This window comes from Dermacentor variabilis, chromosome 1, assembly GCF_050947875.1.
Source record: "Dermacentor variabilis isolate Ectoservices chromosome 1, ASM5094787v1, whole genome shotgun sequence".
NCBI lineage: Eukaryota > Metazoa > Arthropoda > Arachnida > Ixodida > Ixodidae > Dermacentor > Dermacentor variabilis.
Window position 1 is genome coordinate 239302454 of NC_134568.1, and position 23588 is coordinate 239326041.

General features: G+C 44.4%; 1 protein-coding gene across 3 annotated transcripts in view; it reads right to left on the reverse strand.

Annotated features, from left to right (window-relative positions):
- Nucleotides 1-23588, reverse strand: part of Oamb (Octopamine receptor in mushroom bodies) — a 783118-nt gene that overhangs the window by 667736 nt on the left and 91794 nt on the right. For 2 of the 3 annotated variants that reach the window (XM_075672127.1, XM_075672136.1), the window contains exon 1: nucleotides 16801-17508. The exons of the other annotated variant lie outside the window; for it this stretch is intronic. The gene's annotated coding sequence lies outside the window, so the exon portion shown is untranslated. Of the gene's footprint in view, nucleotides 1-16800; nucleotides 17509-23588 lie in introns of those variants that run through there. 3 annotated transcript variants of the gene reach the window in all.

Consider the following 23588-nt stretch of genomic DNA (forward strand, 5'->3'; position numbering starts at 1 on the left):
GCTATAAAACAAAGCCTGTTCTTATAAAATAACATTAAAGCGAGTTAAACTATGCAGGGACTGCGAAAACTTTCCACCCCGTAGTATTTGTCTGTACCCGCCGTGGTGGCGTAGTGCACTGCTAAGCACGGGGCTCCGGATCCAATCCCGGTCACTGTGGCCACGCTTCGATGGAGGTTAAATGCAAAAACACCCTTGTAACGTACATTGGGTGCCCGTTAAATAACTCCAGGCGGTCAAAATTAATGCGGAGTCCCCCACTACGGCGTGCCTGTCGTAGTTTTGGCACGTGAAACCCCAGAATAAAAAAAAAAGGTGTTCACTCGTTATAATTGCTAACGAATGAGACAAACCTCGCGTGTTAGTCTCATGTGCAAATCAAGGTACCATGCTTTCAGAACCTCCTTAACCCAATACTGGACACAGTCTCTTCAGCCTTGTCCTAAATTTTCAGGTTTGCCTCTTCCAGTGTGTGCTAGATGCCGTAACCACAGGTGTGTTTCATGTCAACACAGATATTGAGCTCCGAATTCCCCGTGGGTCTTTCACTGTTTTATACGGGGGATCGGCCGCAAAGCATATGTAGCAAAAAAAAAGTGAACAAGAAGTTGCATCAAATAAACACATATAGCCCTGTATCATGCAGGTACTGCAGTAATGAGTTAGCGCATTTGTTGCCCGTCACTTTTTGAGTATATGGAATGTTTACAAAGAGGACATTCTCAAAGAGAGGGAGGAGTGAAACCCGAGCCCGTCACAGTCAGCCGCACATAAGTACATTTTGTGCCGCAGGATGCCCACGGGCCTCGTATTTGGCACCACTGCTTTAAATCATCAAAGAATGAGTGTATAAGCAGTATAACGGTGAGTTTGCGTGCCGGCATTTGTAAACCGAAATTAGTACTGTAAAAAAGGAAGTGGTGATTGAGAAAGAGGACACAACCTTATACAGCCACTTGTATACTTCGAAGAAAAGCAGGTCAAGCATGAGAGCGCGCTACAGAATACTAGTATATATATACGTGCCCCATGAAACTCCGGCTTCTAGCAATTGCGACATGAAGAGTCAGACAATTTGTGACTTTTCACAACTAAGATTAGCAAAACCTACCAACAAATAATCAGTACTTACATCGTCTACGTGATTTCTTTTATCTTTTGTTGCTTATGCACGCGGTAGCACACCAATGCGGGCAGAGGTTTTGAAATCAGTGCGCGGAAATAAAGGCGGGAAAAGTAGTCCATTATTCACAGAGTTCCAAGAAGTGCACAAGAGCACAGGGCTCCATCTATAGAAGAAATTCGGAGATTTGTGTTACTGGTATCCCACAGAGCGTTGAACGTTTCCGAATTACAGTGTTTAACTCCGTCGCAGACGCAGAACAGGTATAATCAGCCGTTGAAACATGGTATTTCCCGAAGAGCGGGAAAGCCGCCGAGATGAGAAAGAGTTCGAACGCGATGCCGCCGTATTCTCGTGTCTGTAAACAACTTCAGTGAAACGGACTGTGCGCACTTTGATCCAATTCATACTGTGAGACGCTGGCTGACTCTACATTTTTTGGCCGGCGTAACCGTACTTGATAGCCCCGATGAAGGAGTCAATAAGGCAGTTTAGTAGCGCATAGCGGAAGAAGCCAAGAGCAAGGAGAGCCACCGCACCGTATTGTGGCCCTTCTTAGGTGAGACTATGAACCAGTGGCCGCATTCACAAAGACTTCTGTAGTAGTTGTTTAAAACGTCTTTAAGCTAGAATATCGTAACTGAAAAGTCAAGCCAATCCTGACGCTTGACATATCCTTGGAGAAGGCTACCGGAACATTGCAATGGACACCTACGAGTGTAAAGCTTTGTGAATTTAGCACCAGAATTCGAGATACTTGCAAAGCCTCGGGATGAGTGCACTTATGATCGCGCAGCCTCACCCAGTGAAACAGGTATGAGATGGCGGGGGAGCGAATGCTCTAGAACGCTATTGAAGTTAAGCTCAGACGATCATTTTTCTTTAATGCATTACAGAACGCGTGCACTATGCTGATGCAACTTGGCTTCGCAAATACGAAGTCGCGTCAATGTAGTGCAAAAAACAGAAGACAGAGGATATTGGCTTTCTTTTTTATAGGGCCCAAAGAACGTGAGAAAGCTAGCCAAGAGTGACAACGAATGGCTGAACTAGCACGGCAGAATGGTGTCAACGAGATTAAAAGAAAGGCAGGAAAAAAAGAAGCAGGAGTGAGCGACGCGGTGCTCTCCATCGATGGTCAGGCGGACTATACGCGAACGCCATGCTAAACCGTAGAGACAGGACACTTGCCTGCGACGGGACGTGCAAAGTGCGTAGCCATTCTGATGCCTTGGACTCGGCAGTCGCCGTCGGCCAGACGCAGCACATTCCCGCACTGCCGCCCCCAAACGGCGCTCGGGGCACCACATAAACAAAAACGGCACGCGCTCGAGCAGAGAGTTTCCTTCCGAGTCGCTTGCGTCAAGTGGCTCCTCGCATGCATCGATAAGGGCGCCCCTCACGATGGGTGGCGACACGCGCTAGTCTGGAAAACGAACAGCTAAAGCGCAACAGCGACGGAATTTCGTGAGTCGAGCGGCAGCGTCCGTGCGCAGACGCCGACGGAGTCCTCCTCGCCAACCTTCAACGCCGCCGCCACGGTGAACTTCGAGTATCATTACGATTCCGCCGACAAGAACGGCCGTGCGCGCGCTTTCCCTTCACAAAAATGCTGCCCGTGATGCGACAGCGCCCCGGCGCCAGCTATTGTCTCCGGCCCGTGTAGCGCGTCTGCTAGGCTGCGAGGAATCGCCGGCGTGCGCATGGGCGCGGCGGCGCAATACAGCGCGGCCGCCGCAATGGGTCGTCGCCAGTGGTGTACGGCCTCGTGGCAATGTGCAGGCCAATGGCTAACCCCGGGAGGGCGGACTGAAAAAGCTGGCTGGGCCGGAACAGAAGGATCACCGCAGTGACGGCGCGCGCCACTGCCACGTGTCGTAAATCATGCGCCCACTACACTGCCGCTGCCAAACGGCGAGCGCCAGCAGCGACAGCCACAGGAGATGTGCCTGGTTGTCTCTGTCTGCGTCCGCCCCACGGCCGCTTTTGTGCGGCCGCTGCTCGAGTTTTGCTGGTCTTTATTCGTCGCTCCAGGACGCGTCTGCAGCTACTCTCCTTCTCGCTCCCGCAGGATGACCCTGTGTTGAGCGCGCAGCTATCCATGGAATATGTTCCTGGAGCGTGCTGCGCGCCGTTAAGCTGCCTCATTGTGCATCTTAAATAGCTGGTAAGATATGTTGCATAGCGAGCAAGGAAATAATTAGTTCGTACATGCGAAATAAAGAGAAAGGGGACATGGTACAATATCGGGGATGAATTTATGAATTCCCCTTCAAATGAGCTAGCAGAAATTTTTCGGCTACCAAATCATGCGCTTGTGTGATTTTCGACGCTTAAGTAAAGCGAACAAGCTGTTTTCTTTTTTAGTATACTGTGCCATTTATTTATTATATTTAATACGGAACACGCTCTTACTGTACATCGGGAATCTACTTTTGTAGTGATACAGAAATCCGAATCATGAAAGATGAAACTTTTTTTATACGCCTTACCCATAAAAAATCTTCTGCAATTAAGGATACGTGTTTTACTTTTCTACTGAAATGTCGCGGCACCCGTTAATTGTATTACATTTACCTGGAGCGTAATAGTACAACAATAACTATGATCTACGACTGGTCGTATAGCAAAGAACCATTGATCGCACATAGTTGAAGGGTGCCCAGGGTCAGGCAAAGTACAAAGAGATATGTGGTGGAAAATAACGGTTCATGCGTACAGACGCGCCAAAAATGGGTATAATAATAATAATAATAATAATAATAATAATAATAATAATAATAATAATAATAATAATAATAATAATAATCAATATCATTAGCCTATATTGAAATCAACTGCAGGACGAAGGCTTCTTCCTGCAATCTCCAATTAGCCCTGTCTCGCGCTAGCTGATTCCAACTTGCGCCGGCAAATTTCCTGATTTCATCACCGCATCTAGTTTTCTGTCGTCCTCGACTATATTGCGTCCCTTGGCACCCGTTCTGTAACTGTAATGGTCCACCGGTTATCTGCGCTACGCATTATATCGTGTGGCCAGCTCAATTTTTCCTCTTAATGTCAACCATGATATCGACTGTCCCTGTTTGCTGTTTGATCTACACCGCTCTCTTCCATTGTTTTAACGTTACCGCTAACATTTTTCGTTCCATCACTCTTTGCGCCTTCCTTAACCTGTTCTAGAGCTTCTAGAGCATATGTTAGTACCGGTAGAATGCATTGATTGTACACTTTTCTTTTCGAAGACAGTGATAAGCTCCCAGTCTGCATTTAGTAATGCCTACCATTTGCACCCCAAACAATTTTAATTCTGTTAAGTTTCCTTCACCTGATCAGGGTCGATGCATATATATATATATATATATATATATATATATATATATATATATATATATATATATATATATATAGTTCAGAGCAAGATGTCGTTAGATATCTCACAATGCAGATTACAGTCATCTTTTTTTTTTAGTTAGAGTGGTGAGTACTTCTTCCCTCTCGCAACCCTGTTAAATAAGCCCTAGGCTTTCTATGTTTGTATTTTTCATCATTATTAAATGAAGTCAATGGGCTAGACTGTCATTGCCGTAACCTGGGTCGCCAGTGTCATTTTCTAGGACATTTCCTCAGAAAATTCGATTTTCATAATTTGGAAACACTTCAAGAATGGCAGTGACAAAGCAGGCAAAAAGCCTACGTTGTGCGCATTTTAGCCGCTTTCTCACTTATAAGAGTGCGAATGTCCTACGAGTAGAGAGGTAGAGAGAGAGAGAAACAAGGAAAGGCAGATTCCGTTCCGTGCAATGGGGCCCTTTAACGTAAAACTATTCCAATATGGGGCGCTATAACGTAAAACTATTCCAAACTTTTTTATTCCAATTCTGCTATCAGCCCTCCGCGATTGGTCAAAAACTTTTTTCGACCACCCTCCACTTCACCTGTCTGTCACGCGACGTCACGAAAACCGCAATACATCCCCATCTGATATGATGTGTACACACTGATTATGCATGATTTGACAGAAAAAAGAAAAACAGTTATTTCTGATTCGACCCCTTTTCGCCATTAGCCCTCGGCTATTGGTAAAAAGTTTTCGGGCTGCACCCACTTCACCTGCCTCTCACGCGACGTCAAAAAACCGCACGAACTCAACGCGTTAAAGTGACGTGTACGCGATAAAGATGCATTAATATGCCGAACAAAACTGAATTTTTTTCGGAATAGCCGCAAGCTGCCCCGTTCCGAAAGGAATAAAAGATGGCTGCCACCGATCGCTGAGACGCTGGCTACTCGCACCTGCCGGTAAGCATGGGCGTATTTGCGTGTAATAAAACTTCTTGCGCGGCCGTGTAACGTTTTCAAGCACTTTCGGCACGTTTACCACCTCATTCTGCCAACTCTTTTTTGCTGAGGGTCAGTTTTAGCGTGATTCTTAAGCTTCCGTTGCATGCCGCCGCGATTTTCGACCAGCCACCCCAAGCTAAGTAAGGGAAAGCCGACCAATCGCAGACGCCGGCACCACCCTCTTCATCCGGTTATCGATTTTCAGCGCACTGGCTCTGCCCCAGTGAATCCCTCTCCACTTGAGCGTTCTCCTCGCCTCTTGTCAGCCAATTAGATAAGACAAGGCGCTCAGTGTAGGCAATGTTATTCGTTTTTCAAGCAAACAAAAGTGACCTCCTATGAAAGAGGAGAGCGTTTGATTGGTCTGTTCAGACAACCCTGTGGGTGACCGCCCGGTGCTTGCGTCGGTGGTATACGCAAATTTGACGTCAGGAAATTGGAATAGAAACATATTGGAATAGTTTTACATTATAGGGCCCATGGTTATTCCAATCTCTTGACGTCAAATTTGCGTAACCGCCGATGCAAGCATCGGGCGGTCACCCACAGGGTTTTCTGAACAACCCAATCACATGCTCCCCTCGTTCATAGGCGGTCACTTTTGTTTGCTTGAAAAACGAATAACATTGCCTACAGTGAACGGCTTGTCTTATCTAGTTGGCTCACAAGAGGCGAGGAGTACGCTCAAGTGGAGAGGGACTTGATAGGGCCGAGCCACTGCACTGAAAATCGATAAACGGACGAAGAGCGTAATGCCGACGTCTGCGATTGGTACGCTTTGTTTTACTTACCTTGCGGTGGCTCGTCCACAATAGCCGCGGCATGCAACGGAAGGTAAAGAATGACGCTAAAACGGATCCTCAGCAGGGAAGAGCTGGCAGAACGAGGTCGTAAGTGTGCCGAAATTCTTGAAAACGTTACACGGCCACGCAAAAAGTTTCATTACACGCAAATAAACCCATGCTCTCCGGCAGGTGCGAATAGCCAGTGCCTGAGCAAGCGGCGGCAGCCATCTTTTATTCCTTTCGAAACGGGGCACCCTGCGGCTATTCAGAAGAAAATTCAGTTTTGTTCGGCATCTTAATGCATCTTTATCGCGTACACGTCACTTTGACGCGGTGAGTATTTACGGTTTTGTGACGTCGCGTGAGAGGCAGGTGAAGCGGGTGCATTCTGAAAACTTTTAACCAATAGCTGAGGGCTAATGCAAAAAGGCGTCGAATCAGAAACAATTATTTTTGTTTTGTTCGGTTAAATTATGCACAATCAGCGTGTACGCGTTATATCAGATGGGGAGATACCGCGGTTTTCGTGACGTCGCGTGGCAGACAGGTGAAGTGGGGTTGTTCCACAAATGTTTTTGACCAATCGCGGTGAGCTGATTGCAGAATTGGAATAGAAAACTTGGAATAGTATTACGTTATAGCGCCCATGTTTGCGGTTTCCCAAGTGCTGCCGGGCTCACGTTGAACGCTGGCCCCGCAACTGAAGTTATGCGCTAGTGTTATTAAAGAGAAAGTGGTTAAAAGTCGCAGAAGTTGTTACCGGCACTCGCAACTCTCTCGTATGCCGGCACCGTTACATGCTAAGTATGTCCTGCTTCTGCAATACAGCACCGACGACTGATAATGCCAGCAATGGAAAAAAAAGAGCTTCTTGTATGGTCGAACTGATACTATACATAAGTGACGAGAAAAAAGTTCCTGACCAAACTCTTTCTGCCTTCACGAGAGTTCATCACAATAATAGTTGCCCATGTTGCAAACACGTTTCGTCACGCAATTAAGCAGCGATTCGACAGTGATGTGAACTAACAAAAGGCTATTGCTGCTCTAAAAAATGCCTATGCGATGCCTGCAGACAATAGAGAGTTATAGTTTAGGGGACGCAAGCGGCTTGCGTACGCAAGAACTAGGGGCGACTGTACTGCGCATGCGCAGACCGCTACGTCTACTTACGCCCTTGGGTTGTTGGGGTGGCCGAAAACATCGCTGCCCCTAAGCGGTCATGTTAGCCAAGTGACTCTCGCGGTGTACGAGAACTTATGAGTTGCTAGCGGGTAGATAATCTTATAAATATTTCGCCAGATGTCGACAGACGTTGTTTTAAGAGGTTTAGAGAGGTTTAGCGTGTCCGGTATTCGGGTAAACGGAGGCGAACTTCGCTGCTGGTGTAAATTTTCGACACAGGCGTAATCGTGTTGCTGCCAAAAATTTACACCCGCAGCAAAGTAAAATACACTTGGTTACTGCAATATTAGCTGTCTTTGTCTGTTTGAGCTTTGAGCCACCAGGTGGCTGCACCATGCAGGCCGCTCCTGTTTATGGCTCCGCCCGCAACGTCTCAAACTGCGTCAGCCTGCGTTTACCCGAATATCGGACATGCTAAACCTCTCTATTAACTGCTTTTAATAAGAATAGCTTTATGTGCTTTACTTCACATGCTTGATTTCATATTTTAAAAAATTATAACGCAGCAAAGTTGAGACGTTGATGGCGCTGCGAGCGCATGCAACCTCACTGCGGCTTGCATTTGGGGCCGCTAACGTGTTTTTGCTTGCGTACGTAAACGTACACGCACCCAAGCGTTAAGGGCCCCAACGCCTAGAGTCCCCTAAACTAAAACACTCTATTCTAGTAATCTAAATCCTGGAAGCACATTACACAGAGTACGTTCGGATGAAGAGCGGCCAAAAACAGGAGGAAAGTAATTTTGGAGCATTAATAAAATAGTGCTTTGCACTTTATTCTACAGGGGCTATTTTTCACAAGCAACAAATTGAAGATAACGACATAATTGCGCGTGTAATAGCGTTACGCTTCTTTAGGTGCATTTTTTTTTTGTGCACGAGTGAAAAGTTTCGCACTTCGTGGCTATTGCAGGTATTTGGAGATAACAGCGAACAGTAAAACGGAGCTTTCAAGTTTGTGCATGTGACGTGAAGGCTATAAAATTCCGCTCGCGTAATCTGGTCCTGTAATGCTCACCATAAGCGGACCTTTGGTAGGAAAGCTGTTCACTATGTTTTTATTAGCGTTGTATTTTCTGATCTAGGTTCATCAAAGCAGTAGCAAAAGTTGAGGAATGCGAGGTGGATAAAAATAGATTTAAATAAAAATGACAATCGCCTGTATTTAACGCCGCAAGTACATTACCAACGCATTCAATAAACAACGAATATAGGAGGCCAATCTGCGGCGCCGCAAGGGTGCTCCTTGTCGTTAAGTTGGCCGACTAATATTAAAATTATTGTTTTTCGTATTACACGGAGAACCGAAAGTGAGCAAATACATATTAAAAACCACGAATTCTCGTGGGACTACCTAAGACAGATGTCAGTTGATAAACAGCGTTCCATTCGCAAAAAGGTCCTACTGAATTCTACACATAAATGTCAGTTTGTTGTCAACAATGTGAAAAAAAATCAGCCTTAGGTTTATAAATTATCATACTTGTTTCCTCCACCTAGCTATTGTATACGGTCGTCGCGTACAAAACAAGAAAGGATAAAGGAGCAAGGAAAAAGAAAACACACAGAGCCTCCGTCTCGAAGTCACGTCGCTGATGAGATTCCTTACAGAAAAGAACAAAACAAGCTTTCGCGACACGATGACATTACGTGCGCAGCGTTAGTATGTTTAAAAGTGTACCTCAGAGAACTTTGGGTTGAAGGTAACTTGTCTTCTGAGGCACACACTTTACCGCTAAGCGAATTAACGAGACCCATTAGAAGTGTGCCATTTTCACCACTGTTTCTGCTACGCTAGTACGGTCACTTGCCATCATTGCTGATATTAGGCTGAGGGTGAAGTGTTTGCTTAAAATAAAGCATATAAGAAGCCCTTAATAAATTAAGAGGGATGAAGGGTTCTTTTTAAGTGTGCCTTGCTTGCAGAATCAGCCTTTCTTTCTATTTACTTTATTGATGTGCAGGTACTTAATGCTGACAAACTATAGGAAACGGTTGCAGCAGTTATTGAAACGGCACGACATAACAATCCGTAGCAAGGTAAACTGGCGTGTTTCAAGAAAAGCATTTGTTTCTTTTGTCGTGCGTGCAAAGGGAACCCTCCAGCCATATTGAGTTTTCTAAACAAAAATTACTGCAGAGATTTCTGCCGTGGCGATCGTTCAGCGAACATGGGAACGATGGTTAGTACACGCATTTCTCTAACTTTCGTGCTTGTGGCTTCTGGCGTGCTTGTGGCTTCAGGTGTTCTTGTGGCGTTATATTGTCTTATGCTTTACTATTCTAAACCTCCAAGCAATAATAGTTTCTTAAACAAGGGAAAGCAATAAGCGTCGGCGTATATACACAATTATTACGAATTGTTGCGTTTTATAACGCTATATTTTGTTGAAAATGATAAATTTGCAATGTCGCAAGGCCGTTTCAAGCCAGAAGGACGAAGTTTAGGTAATTCATCTGTTCTGCTCATCACTCCCCCACTGACTGAACCGGCATACTTGCAGCTGCCGCAGGCACTAGCCCCCTCACTTCCTTAGACGGCAATTTTTGTAGAAAACTTTATGGCTCCAACGTTCCAGGCTGCGTCGCGATGACAAAGAAACACGAAAGTCCCCGTTATCTAAACTCTCTCCGACTGCAGGAGAAAAGGCAAGTTTCATACTAAGTAATTTTTTGAGGTCTTCGAAATCGAGCCCCTCACAGTTTCTACATTTGCTTCTGACCGCCCATATGCGCAGACTCTTATCGCACTGCCGGAAGTGTTTTAGTGAGCGAGGAATACGACGCCAACTGAATACGAAATCGCACCCGACAATAAGCGGAAATAATATTTCTACATTGTATGTAGCTCTCAAGGCATCGTTCTCTCATTCAGGACTGATGGAAAGGTTAATAAGCGTTTGTTCCCGCCTAATTGAATATAATTCAACAACCTAGGTGTGCCATTTTAGAAAAAAAAAAGACATTCGACAGAACCTATCGCACGATGCCTGTCTCCGGTAATGCGTTTAGCATTGAATCAATATAGTGACACAACCTACTGCCCCTGTAGAAACGAGTTGTGTATGAGCAGTGTACTGCAGCAGGACTCCTCTTTCGCGTTTCCCTAAGAACACTCGCCGCCATCTGGTACCGCCGCCGCGAAGCCATCGCGTGGCCTCCGAAATGCATGGCGCGTCGGCGCGAACTCTGAGAAACTCGTCAAGCAGCAACCGGGCTCCTCTTTCGCACTTCTTTCTGGGCAGGCGGCGCCGTCTAGTGGCACTGTCGAGAACTGCGCGCATGGCCTCCGAGACGAGAAGCACGGCGCACCGGTGCCTGTGATGTGCCTGTGATGCGCTACCCATTCGACCACGGACTAGCCAGTGACTCTTGTGCGCATGAAAACGGTTACATACATACATACATACATACATACATACATACATACATACATACATACATACATACATACATACATACATACATACATAGCCCCAGGAAAGTGCGTGAAGTATCCTAAGAATGACAAATCCATTAAAAACGAGAAAATTATGCATGTCTCTAATATACGCGTCTGACACGCCTGAGCTTAGTATTTGTAAATATGCTCACTAAAGTGACCATGTGTTTGAGCTTTCTGAACTTCTGTGCTTTTGAAACAATATTTGCCTGTAATAACATTGCTTGAACTTCAGGGTTATTCAGTTATATCCACTTATCTGTGGAACGGTGCATATGTCAATGTAGTGTGAAACTCTTACCGCTGGTATTAAAACATCTTTAACATAAGGAATTAGAGGAGGAACAGGCAGTGTCAATGCTTCCTCCAGGTTCATACCATTAAGACAGAACATAATGCTTTGAAGCTTATGTATTTTTGCTCCGCATGTGATTCATGATGATCATTAGTGAAAAATTCGGCCACTGACCTTTTCCTACACAGAAAAATATCAGGTCATCGTTACTTACGAGAACGTTTTAAAATCGGTCACACCAAAATGTTGCGACCTAGCACGTTTAAACCACGTCATAAAGAATAGATTTGCTTGTTGCCACAACGAGTTGGCTATTGCATCTAAAGATTGGTGCTTAGCACTCGCTGTGTTCCTTCTATAAAACATATCGTTCTCCACACACAAGACGGAAGTACAGAATAGCCACAATAAACAACAGGAGAAGTGGAGGGTTGGAGGCAAATAATTATTGTTAAGCACCAGGGGAAGAAGATTCGCGCAAGTCAGCAAATAACTAGTTCAGTTCAGGGACGCAGCCTGACGTAGCTCACTTGCCAAGAATCGTGATGTGGAGAATCACGCCGCCCACTGGCGGTGGGATTCCGTGCCGCTGAGTCACGTCACGCTCACGCCGTGTACTGAATGAGCAGTATGGTCGATCGCGCGAATTCACGTTGAAATTCGTACGCCTGTGAGGATTGGGCGCTGCGCGATTGTTACGTGACGGCACCATCGCGATCGTCAGAAATTCGATAGATTCTCAATCACAGAAATGAGGACCACGACGTAGACCGCTGAGCTGACGCAGCCAAATTAGCGATCCTGGAAAAGGAGCGACGTGGCAAAAAAAGAAAAAGGAGAGAAAGAGAGAGAGAAAATAGAAAGCGGTGCACTTGAGTCGCCACCAGCAAGTTCAAGTTCATCTCATCTCCCAACCATTTACAGAGAAAATGGGATCTTGTACCGGTTGTATACCTTGCTCTACACCTCGCCACTTCCTTTTGCAAGACACCTTCTCCCCGTTCCTTTTTCTCGCAATAGGCCAAAGAGCCATCTTTTGAACAATAACGCATTTATTCCATTAGCCAATCACAGATTCGCGAAACCATACGGTCACAAGCGGTGCTGGAACGAGCTAGTGCATATGACTAACTGGCTGACTTCTGGCCCGGTTATCATGACTGTTCAGAAAACTGTGATTTCTGGCTCTTTTCTGGATAATCCTTTTGCGAGAGCTGAGTTAGTATTATAAATTTTGCAGAGTCATGCTTTTCAGCTTCAAGAAACCGCCATATCTGAGGTATCTCGATTGTGCACGTTGTTCCATCTCCCCTCGTTCTTTGGAACGCGTGACGCACGCCTCTGCTTGCAAAGCAACCATGTGTATTTCCTCTGGTAAGTCCCACTTCACTGCCTATTCGAGAGAAAAAAAAATAAACAAGACGCCCCTCCAAAGCATTTCCAAAGAAACCGCAGCCTATAGCTGACTAGCGGGAGCTGCGCTGTTTGTGTGGGGCCACTAATCGAAGGCTTCAATATGCATGTTAGCAGACCGAAGGCCATAAAGGAAACGCGCTTATATGTAGCGATAACTGATATGCATAATTGAAAGTCGAGTGTACTTCTAAGAAACGACCAACCGCTTAAATTTAGTTGATCCTTTAAATTGTAATTAGACCCCTCCCCCGGATGTCTAGACACTAAAATTTCAGCTTCAGGCACCTATAACAGGAACTAAAGCTGTCAGTTAAGGCATATACGGGCGCGAAATATTGTCCTTTAGCCCCCTCCCCCGTGTATAAGCTAAAAATAGTAAGAACTTCCGCTGTGAGCCTGATAATAACTTATGATTTCCTAAGAAACATGGCCAACGAAACCACTGTTTTGTGAAATTCACTTTATTTTTTCGGTAAGAGGGACTCAGGCAAGTTGCCTAGGTTACAAGATTTATCAGAAATTCAGTTTGACCAGACACTGCGAGAAAAGGTGTGAAGGCAGTGACGAAGAAAACGTATCATCTGAAGATTATCACGTTTGCTGAGCGCCTTATCACGATTATTGCGGTGCTGCAACAATAGCTACACTCAATTTATCCTCGCCGACCATTCTCAATCCCACCAATTGCTAACCCGCCGTGGTTGCTCAGTGGCTATGGTGTTGGGCTGCTGAGCACGAGGTCGCGGGATCGAATCCCGGCCACGGCGGCCGCATTTCGATGGGGGCGAAATGCGAAAACACCCGTGTGCTTAGATTTAGGTGCACGTTAAAGAACCCCAGGTGGTCAAAATTTTCGGAGTCCTCCACTACGGCGTGCCTCATAATCAGAAAGTGGTTTTGGCACGTAAAACCCCAAATATTATTATTATTATTATTACCAATTGCTAGGCTCTTGGCCATAGAAAATAACACAGCAAAAAGCATTGAACGCACTCAATACTTTTTTATAAGACCAAGGCATCTTTTGACGAGTGCTACATGCCGCACTGAGTAGTAACACAATGTAACCACAACTTGCTTCCATTATTTGTATTTTATAGGAGCTTGTATCTTGCGCGTTATGCCGTTTTGTATTCTGTGCTGAAGCACGCTTTTGACTGTCAAATATCTGTGCGTGAATTATTTTATCAGTGTACATTGCTCACCTGTTCATCTGTTCAGCTGCTCATCGCAGACTGCCTCGCTGCCTCGCGTGTATGTTTGTGATTGTGTTAACGAACTCAGTGTGGTGCGACTTCCCTTCGAATTTTATATATGAATGGTGTTGAGGGTATAGGACGGTGTTCTGTAGATTTGTGACCCTATAAGATCATTTCTTTCATTATATATATATATATATATATATATATATATATATATATATATATATATATATATATATATATATATATATATATATATATATATATATATATATATATATATATATATATATATATATATATATATATATATGTTTGTGTTGCTGTACTCTGACGAAGGCTGGTCCACCAGCTGACAAAGTTAAGTAATCACGTCTTCCAAAAAGTTCGTCGTCGCTTTCCTGCATACGTTACGTCGCGTCCTGCGTGCTTAACTTTAAGAAGCCATTTATATATATGATATTGTTGTTCCTCCTATGCGAAAAGGAGTCGTCATCGCCATTATATGTTTTTGTTTTTCGGTTTTATGTTCTTTGTGTGACACAAGTGAACCAATATTAAGGCGTGAGGCTCTTCTTGGGCACTTTAAGAAAATAAATAAATCATAAATAAATGAAATTTCAGGGGGACTACATCTATTTTTTTATTTTTGTTTCAATAAAGAAAATACAGGCACAATAAAAGTGCCACTAAGATGATTCCATATGCATAGTTTGTGCTTATCTGTTAAAAAAGTAGGATAAGGACGTCAGAAAAAAAAGGCATTTTGCCTGAAGTTTTGGTGTCTCTAATCATACAAAAGGAAGAACTGGTCTATATTTATTCTATTGCTAGCAGGGAATCGAATGTAAATAAAATCCGCACATATGTGCGAAACATACGTTTAGAGGTGGTGGGTTCAAGTGAACTCGTGTAAACGGTAGAAATTGAGCACGGTAAAATTTCTGTCAGTGATTTACCGTTCGGTTGCTCAGCAAATTATCGACGAGCATAGGTGTAGAACAAGGAGCTCAGAACACTTCAACCAAGTAATCGTTAGAATTGTGAGACTGGTAATCTTGAAGGAAAAAAATGCGTCAGGAACCTAACGTCCCTCCAGAAAAGGCTTCCACATGTTCATTTGTTGCTGTACAGGAGCAGCGACTAAACGCCGAGTGGTGCTGCTTGCTCGTTAGTCAATTGCAAATGCAATAAAGCTGTACAGTTTTCTGCCTTCTGCTGCCTAATTAGAAGGAACCTCTCCGTCATACTATGTTAACAACGTGTCTTAGAGATAACGGTGAGGTTTATGCGCGCTATTGTTTTTATTAACTCTACATATCGAAGCTGTTTTCCACATGCAAAGTATATACCGGTAAATACGCTTTTCCATGAAACCAATGTCCATCTTTAATTTTGATCAATGCCCACTTCGCACATACTTCAAAATCACTTGATATATTTCTTGGCCGTCAGTAATGTTTTGCTGGTCCAGAATATGTCCATAACATATAGGTGCCTACTTCTGCCACCATATGTGGAACTGTTGAAAATTTTATTTTCGCAACATTAGGAGGAAACCGCGGCTTCAGACATATGAGCACCTCCTTGGTGCGTACTACGCTCCTTTATACAGGGTGTCCCGGCTAACTTTAGCGAGAGTTTAAACCTATGCAAAGGCCACGTAGTTGGACAGAACAAAGGTAATGTTGTTTGCCGTCGCTTGGAAATACCCAAACTATTTTTTAAAATTCCGCCCAATTAGAGAATTAGTCTTGGTTAAATATACAACTTCAAAATATTCTAATTAGATGAAAAATAAGCGACGTGAAAAACTCCCGATACAGCTCTTTCTGTCGCTGAACACGTGCTGCATAAAAGTGTTTTTCCGAGCGTGAAAGAAGCACGCGAATTATCGCAATGTGCCTCGAGCGGCCAGTCGCGCGGCAATTTTGCGAGCATTTGAGGGCTCCTTTCACGCTCGGAAGAAACACTTATGTAGCACGTATTGAGCAACAGAAAGCTGCATCGGGAGTTCTTCATGTCGCTCCACAATTTTCTCATTGACACTTTTAACCTAACTATTATATTTGAGAATCTGAATATTCAATAATTAAGACTAATTATCTAATTAGGCGGAATGAAAGAAATAGCTTGAGGATGTCCAAGCGACGGCAAACAACATTACCTTTGTTTTGTCTAGCTACGTGGCATTTGCATATTCTTAAACTCTGGTTAAAGTTAGCTGGGACTCCCTGCATATTTCCGCCTGAAATGCTACAGAACAACGCTTCAAATTTCTATAACTTCTTTCGTTGGATTTTAGCTTGTTCAATTCTTCAAGCTATGACGGAAAACTTAATTAGAAAGCATTATTTTGGGAGGGCTAAGTAAGGAAGTTGCCATTGGATTCTCCAAGCGAACAAGTATCGTGTTTAGCGAAAAACTCGGTTACAAAAATTCAGTAATTTCGTGCGAAAGCTGCATAGAACAAGAATGCGTCGCACAGAAGCAAAGTGAAGGTAGGTACAGATCGTTAAATTGATGTGCACATACCTTTCCTCTGCTTCTAAGTCAGGCAAAGTTACATTTGCAGGTGTGAGACCGAAATTTATATCATGCCATTCAGTACGCTCAAATACCTCCTTTCTTGGAGTACAGTCTTTATCAAACACAAAAAAATAGACTGTCGTACGGCAACATAAAGCGGTTTGCTTTATCGGAGATCTTACCGGTTTCTTAGACATACGATAATTCTGCTATCTTAAGCAGCGATCAGGTTCTTGTCGCCTTTGAGGCACCTCTGTAGATATAATGGCGAGTCCTCCGCGCCGAATTCACGCCTCCAACAAGTGTTTTCTCACGTGACACATGATTTGCGACTTTCACACCTGAGCGCACTTCAGCAGGACTCGGCGCACGCAACAAAAGCGCCGTAGAAAATTACCGGTCGTTTGCCATCACAGCACTCGCTCTGGACGATTGCCCTCTGCGGCCGACACGCACGCGTTCCACTCGGGAAGAGCTTACCTTCCGTTCCAAGACTTCTGTGACCGATGCGTCGCAGCACTTAGAAGTCTCACAGTCCAGGCATCTTGGTCGAGTCAGTTCGAAGGATCACGCAAAAAAATAAAGAATATAAAACAAGTCCGAAAGCCAGTAGCGTGCAAAACAATTGGGGAAGTGACGAGCCAAAATATAAAAATAAAGAGAAGAAGAAAAAGAACAGGGTCGAGGAATCCGAGAAAATAAAAAGTTTTCCTCTCGCCGCTGTGCGATGGGCCGGGTCGCGCACGCAACACAAATTTACTCAGCTGTCTCGTCGTGTCTCCCCTCGCAAGGGTGAATACAAGTTCGTGGCTCCCGCTGCAGGTTTGTCGCACGGTGCCAGACCGGTGTCACTCAGTCACTTCACTATGCGACAAGCAGTCACATAGCGTCATTGCGCGCCCGCGGTGCATCACCTCGCCGGAACGTCCCACCAGCGGCGAACGTGTCGTGAACCACGGGGCGCCAAAACTTTTTCGCGGCGGTGTCTCTCGCTGCGTGCGGCACGGGCGACCTCTCCGAAGAGTCGGGCAAGAGTTCCACGCTTATGGTCGTCGTCAGTTCACGGTGCCGGGGCCCTGGCGAAGGGGCTCGCTGCCTGCGTCGTCCTCTTCGGCGGCGTCCGGTCCCATGCGGCGGCCGGGCTGCACGCGGTCGGCGGCCGGCGCTCGAGCTGAGGCGCCCTGGGCTGCGTGCCGCGCGGCATCCAGTGCGCGAGTGAGCGCCGCCGGAGCCGAGAGCGGCCCGGCCCAGTAGCGCATCTGCGCACGCGCCCGAACGGACATCGATTTCGCGGCCCCTGCCTTCCTGCGTGTGCGTGTGTGTGTGCCGCGGCTCTCTGCTCCTGTGACCAAAGGGTCCCTCCTCCCCCCCTCCCCCCCCCAACCCCACGCCGTTCGCAGGTGATGCCCGTCCCGCGCGGGGCTCGGCTCCCCAATTCTCTCGGATGCGGGATGCGCCACTGGGCCAAAACGGAAGTGTCACGCTCCTCCCTTGGGAGCCGGCGCCCACCGCCAGCGTGGCCACACCGCGAGTGGCCAGCCGCAAGCGTCCACACGCGAACTTTGGAGCGCGCACACTGCTTGCCAGGCCTCCGGACTCCGCACGAGCTGCACGTCATTAGCTGTAACAGCGCTAAATGTTTGCATACTTTCGTAGCGACGCGCGAAAAACACGTCGCAAAGTGATCAAAAAAGTGAAACTTCCTGCCTTTGAACAGCCTCAGCCGTAAGTTTTTGTAATGCGCATTTCGTGTCTTCGGACCTCTCTGACACCGCGAACCCGCATGTAGACTCGTCATCCTGAGGAATAAAACATATGGTGCCAGTAATATTGCGCTCTAGTAGTTACATCCAACTTACACCGCCGAAGTACGCGGGATGGCAAAATAATGACAAAATATTCATGATAAACGTGTATAAAATAGGATGACAGTATATATAATGTCATCTTGCAAGCTTGCGTCCTACACTGTGTAGCCATATATTCAAAGTGCTACGGTTGCCGATTCATCGTAAGGAAAATAACCTCTTGGAAAAGGTTCATAGGACGTGAAATCAGCGTATACATTACGCCAAATAGCGTTGCAAGCGATTGAAGCAAAAATATTATAGCTTCGATTATTCATCATCACGTTCAATAAAAGTTGAGTGAAATGCGGGTCGTTGCGCAGTGCGCCTTCTCTGCGCCTTCTCTGCGCCTTCACCAAATCACTTTCTTTTTGCTGATTCGCAAACGCCTCTGAAAGAAGTAGGAAAAAGAAAAGAACTGGTGCAGGACTTTGGAGGGCACGCACAATCATGGAGATCAGTTTCCATTGTCTAATTACGACTCATGCATATTATATACGTCAAAACGGACGCCTGTAAATCAATTGCACTGATCTATAGCGTAGTCTAGCGATTGTCAGATAATTCTCTAGTAACAAAAAATTCTGCTCACGCCATGTAATCGTATCAAAACCCGAATTTATGAGCCAACATTAATCGTTTCCCTCATAATCCCGTTGTGTTTGTGAAGCGCCATGAGTTTCCGAATGCAATATATGACGCAGCACTTCTAGCGCCAATATAATTACTTGAAACGACTGCTGTATCGCTACGCTTGACTTGCACCTCGCTCTGATGCAAGCCCATAGTTCCTGTCATTCCTGGCCTTATGGTCAATAATTAAGAAATTATGATGCTGCTCCATAGAGAGCCTGAAGTTAACGTCATTGCTGCCGGTTCTATACAGGTTCATGGTTTGATGTTGTGAAAGCGCAAGAGATACGTGCTCGCTGAACTCTACTCTCGCCGTTGAGCTAGTACAAGGAAGGTTAAACGCCAGCTATTTACTCTGTTCGGGTGTAAAACGCGATGACTCCAAAAACGTCTGCCTCTGTGCACACGACCACTTAGCCCACATATCTGGCACCATGTTTGGTACAGTGCCAACTCCTTTTAGCGATGCAGAAATGTAGCCTTTCTTTAGCCACAATCCAAAATGTTTCTCGTTAGTGGACTCGCGTAAGGAAAATGAACAACTGTCTTAGGATAGATTTATGGGTGTTTAACTTTGTATGAGACACCAGTTTCATGCCGTGCTCGTTTCTTTTGGTGTACTCGCTGACTACGACGTTCTCTTACTGCTTTTCCAAGCTGGTTTTACAGTCACTTTTTTTATAGTAAGAAAAGGTAAAATTATATACTACTGCCCTTAGCGCCTCAGGGGCCGAATACACAAAGTCTTTCGTTCGCACGTGTCATTTGAGATTAGCCGGCCACTTCCCTAATAACAGGTTCCACATCGCATTTGTTTATCTTCATAGTCGTGGTTTCTACATAGCATGTGTCATGTATCATTGTGTAGCTTTATTAAGAATATATTTACGCAGTTTCCAACGAATATCTTTTAGGCCTCTATACAGCCGTGTTCCATCCACCTCTCGAGGATCATTGTTCATTTACCAATGGCAGTCTTTATCATAGCCTTGGTGCTCTTTGGCCACTCCTGGTCCTTGCGCCAATAAACTCCAATAATAATAATAATAATAATAATAATAATAATAATAATAATAATAATAATAATAATAATAATAATAATAATAATAATAATAATAATAATAATAATAATAATAATAATAATAATAATAATAATAATAATAATAATAATAATAATAATCCCATTTGTTTGACATCAGCTCTTACGATCAGTTCTACGCGTGTTGCAATAATTGCGTCCGAAATTCCTTAAATATAGAATTGATAATATAACTGAATGATTTTCAGTTGATTGCAATTACCACAGAGTTATAAATTTGAAAATGACTGAATATAGCAATCAGACAAGTAATTTTGCAAATTAATCTACTTAACTTTTTGAACAATTGAGCCATGTAATGTATCCCAAAGGAACGCTGGTAGCCCTCCATCCGACGAGCTCAAAAGCATTTCAAGAACTGCAAGAAGTTGACGCTGCCAATTTTTACAGCGTAGTGAATTCCGGCCAATTTCACGCACAAGGAACGCGAAACTGAACAGCCGAAGAGGTCAACACTCAACTTTCACGCCCATAGCAGACGCCCATGAGTGACGTGATTGCTTGTGCCTCGGAGGTGGGCGAGCATCAAGCGAGCGATCTTATCAAGCCGCGATCTCAGTGGCTTTATGGTCGCCCGACGGCGAGGCGCAAGCAGTCATGCCACTCACGGGCCTCTACTTTGGGCGTGCCATGCAGTTGACCTCTTCGACTGTTGAATTTCGCTGTTCTGTGTTAAATTGGCAAGAATTCAATACGCTGTAAGAATTAGCCACATCAACTTCTTGTATTTCTGGAAGCGGTTATCGGGTGGCGCACTTCAAGTCTTCCATTGGGATCACTCGCATGAATTGAAGGAAAAAACCAGTCAAAATACACAAAGGACAAGAGGAGATGTTCACACCACAACGACTGGACTATCAACTGAACTTTATTAGAATCGGTGTTAGAATCGGTTAGTAGAATCGGTATTAGAATCGGCCTTGCTGGGACTGCACCGATTCTAATAAAGCTCAGTTGATAGTCCAGTCGTTGTGGTGTGAACCTCTCCTCTTGTCCTTTGTGTTTTTTGACTGGTTTTTTCCTTCAAGTATGTACCAACTGGCCCAGATTTCAACCCTTCTGCATCGCATGACTCTCTTGGCTACAAAATTTATTATTCAAATTGCCATAACTAGTTGCCTAATTACTACATTGAGTAATTTTAAAATGTGCGATTATGTGGTAAAAGAAATGCAGAGGGAAATAATTGATTTATCTCATCTTTCCTATTTTTAAGTAATTTCTAAGGCATCTCGTTAAACACCCGGTATAGCGTAAGCACTTTTTGATGAATACGCAGCCATGAATAGCGCGCTTGTGCTATAGCACCCTTAAAGATAGGTTCACATTGATATTAATAACGTATTCGTCACGAATTTTTACATATGCAGTAGTAGATGCATTCGTAAGCCCCCCTCCTCCCCCCTTTACCCTCACCCCCACGCACAGACGTAAAAACGCATAAAAAAGGAAAGTCAGCGTTTTATAGAGTTCATGACAGGAACCCTTTTTTATGACTCTAACAAGTACGCTTGCAAAACTCTGCGTGAAAAGCATGCTGCTATCACGCGTGGTAATGAAGGCTGCACGTGACAATTGCATCCTATATGTAGCGGACAACGAGCCCACACTGTAAAAGAAACCTGCTAATTTAAAGAAAATTTACAGAAATTTTCTGTACGGTAAAAGAAATTTTCTGTGAATGCTCTGTGACAGAGACCTCATCAAATAAAAAAATATATATACTTTCTGTTCTTCTTGTTCTCCAGCCTATACATAGAATCAAAACTAAAATATAGCCGCTCTAAATTATTGTAAGCGCATAAAAATACTATAAACTGAAATTGTTTTTTTTTTTTTGTTTTAATACACGCCGTTTTTTGCATATGCCATGCACGATACGCTGTTTTCGGTACAGCTTTGGTGCCCCGTGCCATAGTTAATATGGCTGCTCTTCACCTTTCGGACGAAACTGCGGCTTTTCTGTTAGTTCGAAAAATTAAGAAAGCGCATGGGGCATATAGCACAACTCGGCCAATTGATATGGATTACATGACGAAGTGGACTTTACTTGAGCGACAGATTCCAACGTTCTGGTTGCTAATTAAAATAATTCACCGAATAACTTCATAAGCATTCTATGTGAAGCATATGTACAATTTCTGAAATTGAGGCCAAGGAGTAATCCTTGCATCATTTCGCTGATAGGCTTTGATTCCGAAAGTTCAACATGGGCCCTCAAGTGAATAGTAATATTAGTTTAGAAGTTATATAATGGAAATTCACGAGAAAATGCGCATATTCGTTTTTAATATCCCATTCAAACTGGCTGCATGGTTTCAAAAATCTTTCAACTATAGTTGCACAGAAGGTATGTTAAATATTCTCATGAATAGGTGACACGCACAAAAGCAAAATCAACAAAACAACCAATATAGTGGGAGGGTGGTAATTACACTTGGCAGCAGAACCGGTGGAGCTCAACTTGGGAACCTTTCTTTCTTTATCTTGATTGACTGTTATTTCTTTAAAATGAAGCAGTAGTATTTCTGCATGTGTCTCTTTTTGTATTCTTAACTGTACTTAACGAAGAAAACCATAGATGCCTCAATTAACCTGAGGTTCACACATCCTCTAGCTTAGTGCATATTGCCAATAATAAAATAAAGCTTGTCAGCGCTATGTTCCGTATAGGCTTCTGCATTTTTGAAACAAACAGCGACCACCAACATGGAGTTGTGTATGTCTGTTGTGTGTGTGTGCGTTGCGTGCGTGTGCATGTGTGTGCGTGTGCATGTGTGTGTGGCTTACGTTCTGTGTGCGTGTGTGTTGTGTGTGCGGGGGGGGGGCGAAGGGTGGGCACACTTTGTCCCATGGTGAGTGCTGTTTGTTTCAAAGTGTATACGGTGCCACTGACTGGCCACGTACTAATATTGTGCAGTTACTTGAAACGAAAAAGTCGCCTGGCTGGTATGAACGTTATTTTGCAGTGGCCTCCCACACGGTACTCAGATACGCACACACTGCAGGGCTTTGTTGATCACTCTTGCGAAAAAAAGTATTCCGCTAAAGCGCATTATTGAGCTTTGTACAATCATGCTACTGTCATATGTATATTAAAGCACCACTGTTTTCTTTAGGTTAGTCGCAGCATGACGCCCTCAGAGAGGAACCAAGGTATACAGCGCCCAAGCAAGCAGCATGGCCTTGCACCAAAAGTTTTCTCCGTAATCAGTGTCTTCACGATTGAGTTTTAAAGCAGCAGTCTTCAACAACGTAATGCCAAGGCCACTATGAGTTTTTCTTTTTTTTTTTCAGCACCATTACGATTCGATAAGCTAGTTCTCTTGCACTGTAGTAAGATGTTCGCAGCTCCTGTTTTGTTTTCATGTGGCTTTTTTAACTGTTAGTTTTTCTGCATTAAAATAAAACACTTGTATATGTCTGTACGAAACAAACTGCAGCCTGGCTCTTCTTTGTAGCGTCATTCGACACAGTGTTCACCACTTGCCACCTGCGCTTGGTCACGCATGGCTCCATGAAATATCTGGCTCTTTGGTTCTATATATATATATATATATATATATATAATGCCGCGGCGGCCGCATGTTGATGGGGGCGAAATGCAAGGACGCCCTTGTGCCGTGCATTGGGGGCACGGTAAATATCCCCTGGTGATCAAAACTAATCCGGAGTCGCCCACTACAGCG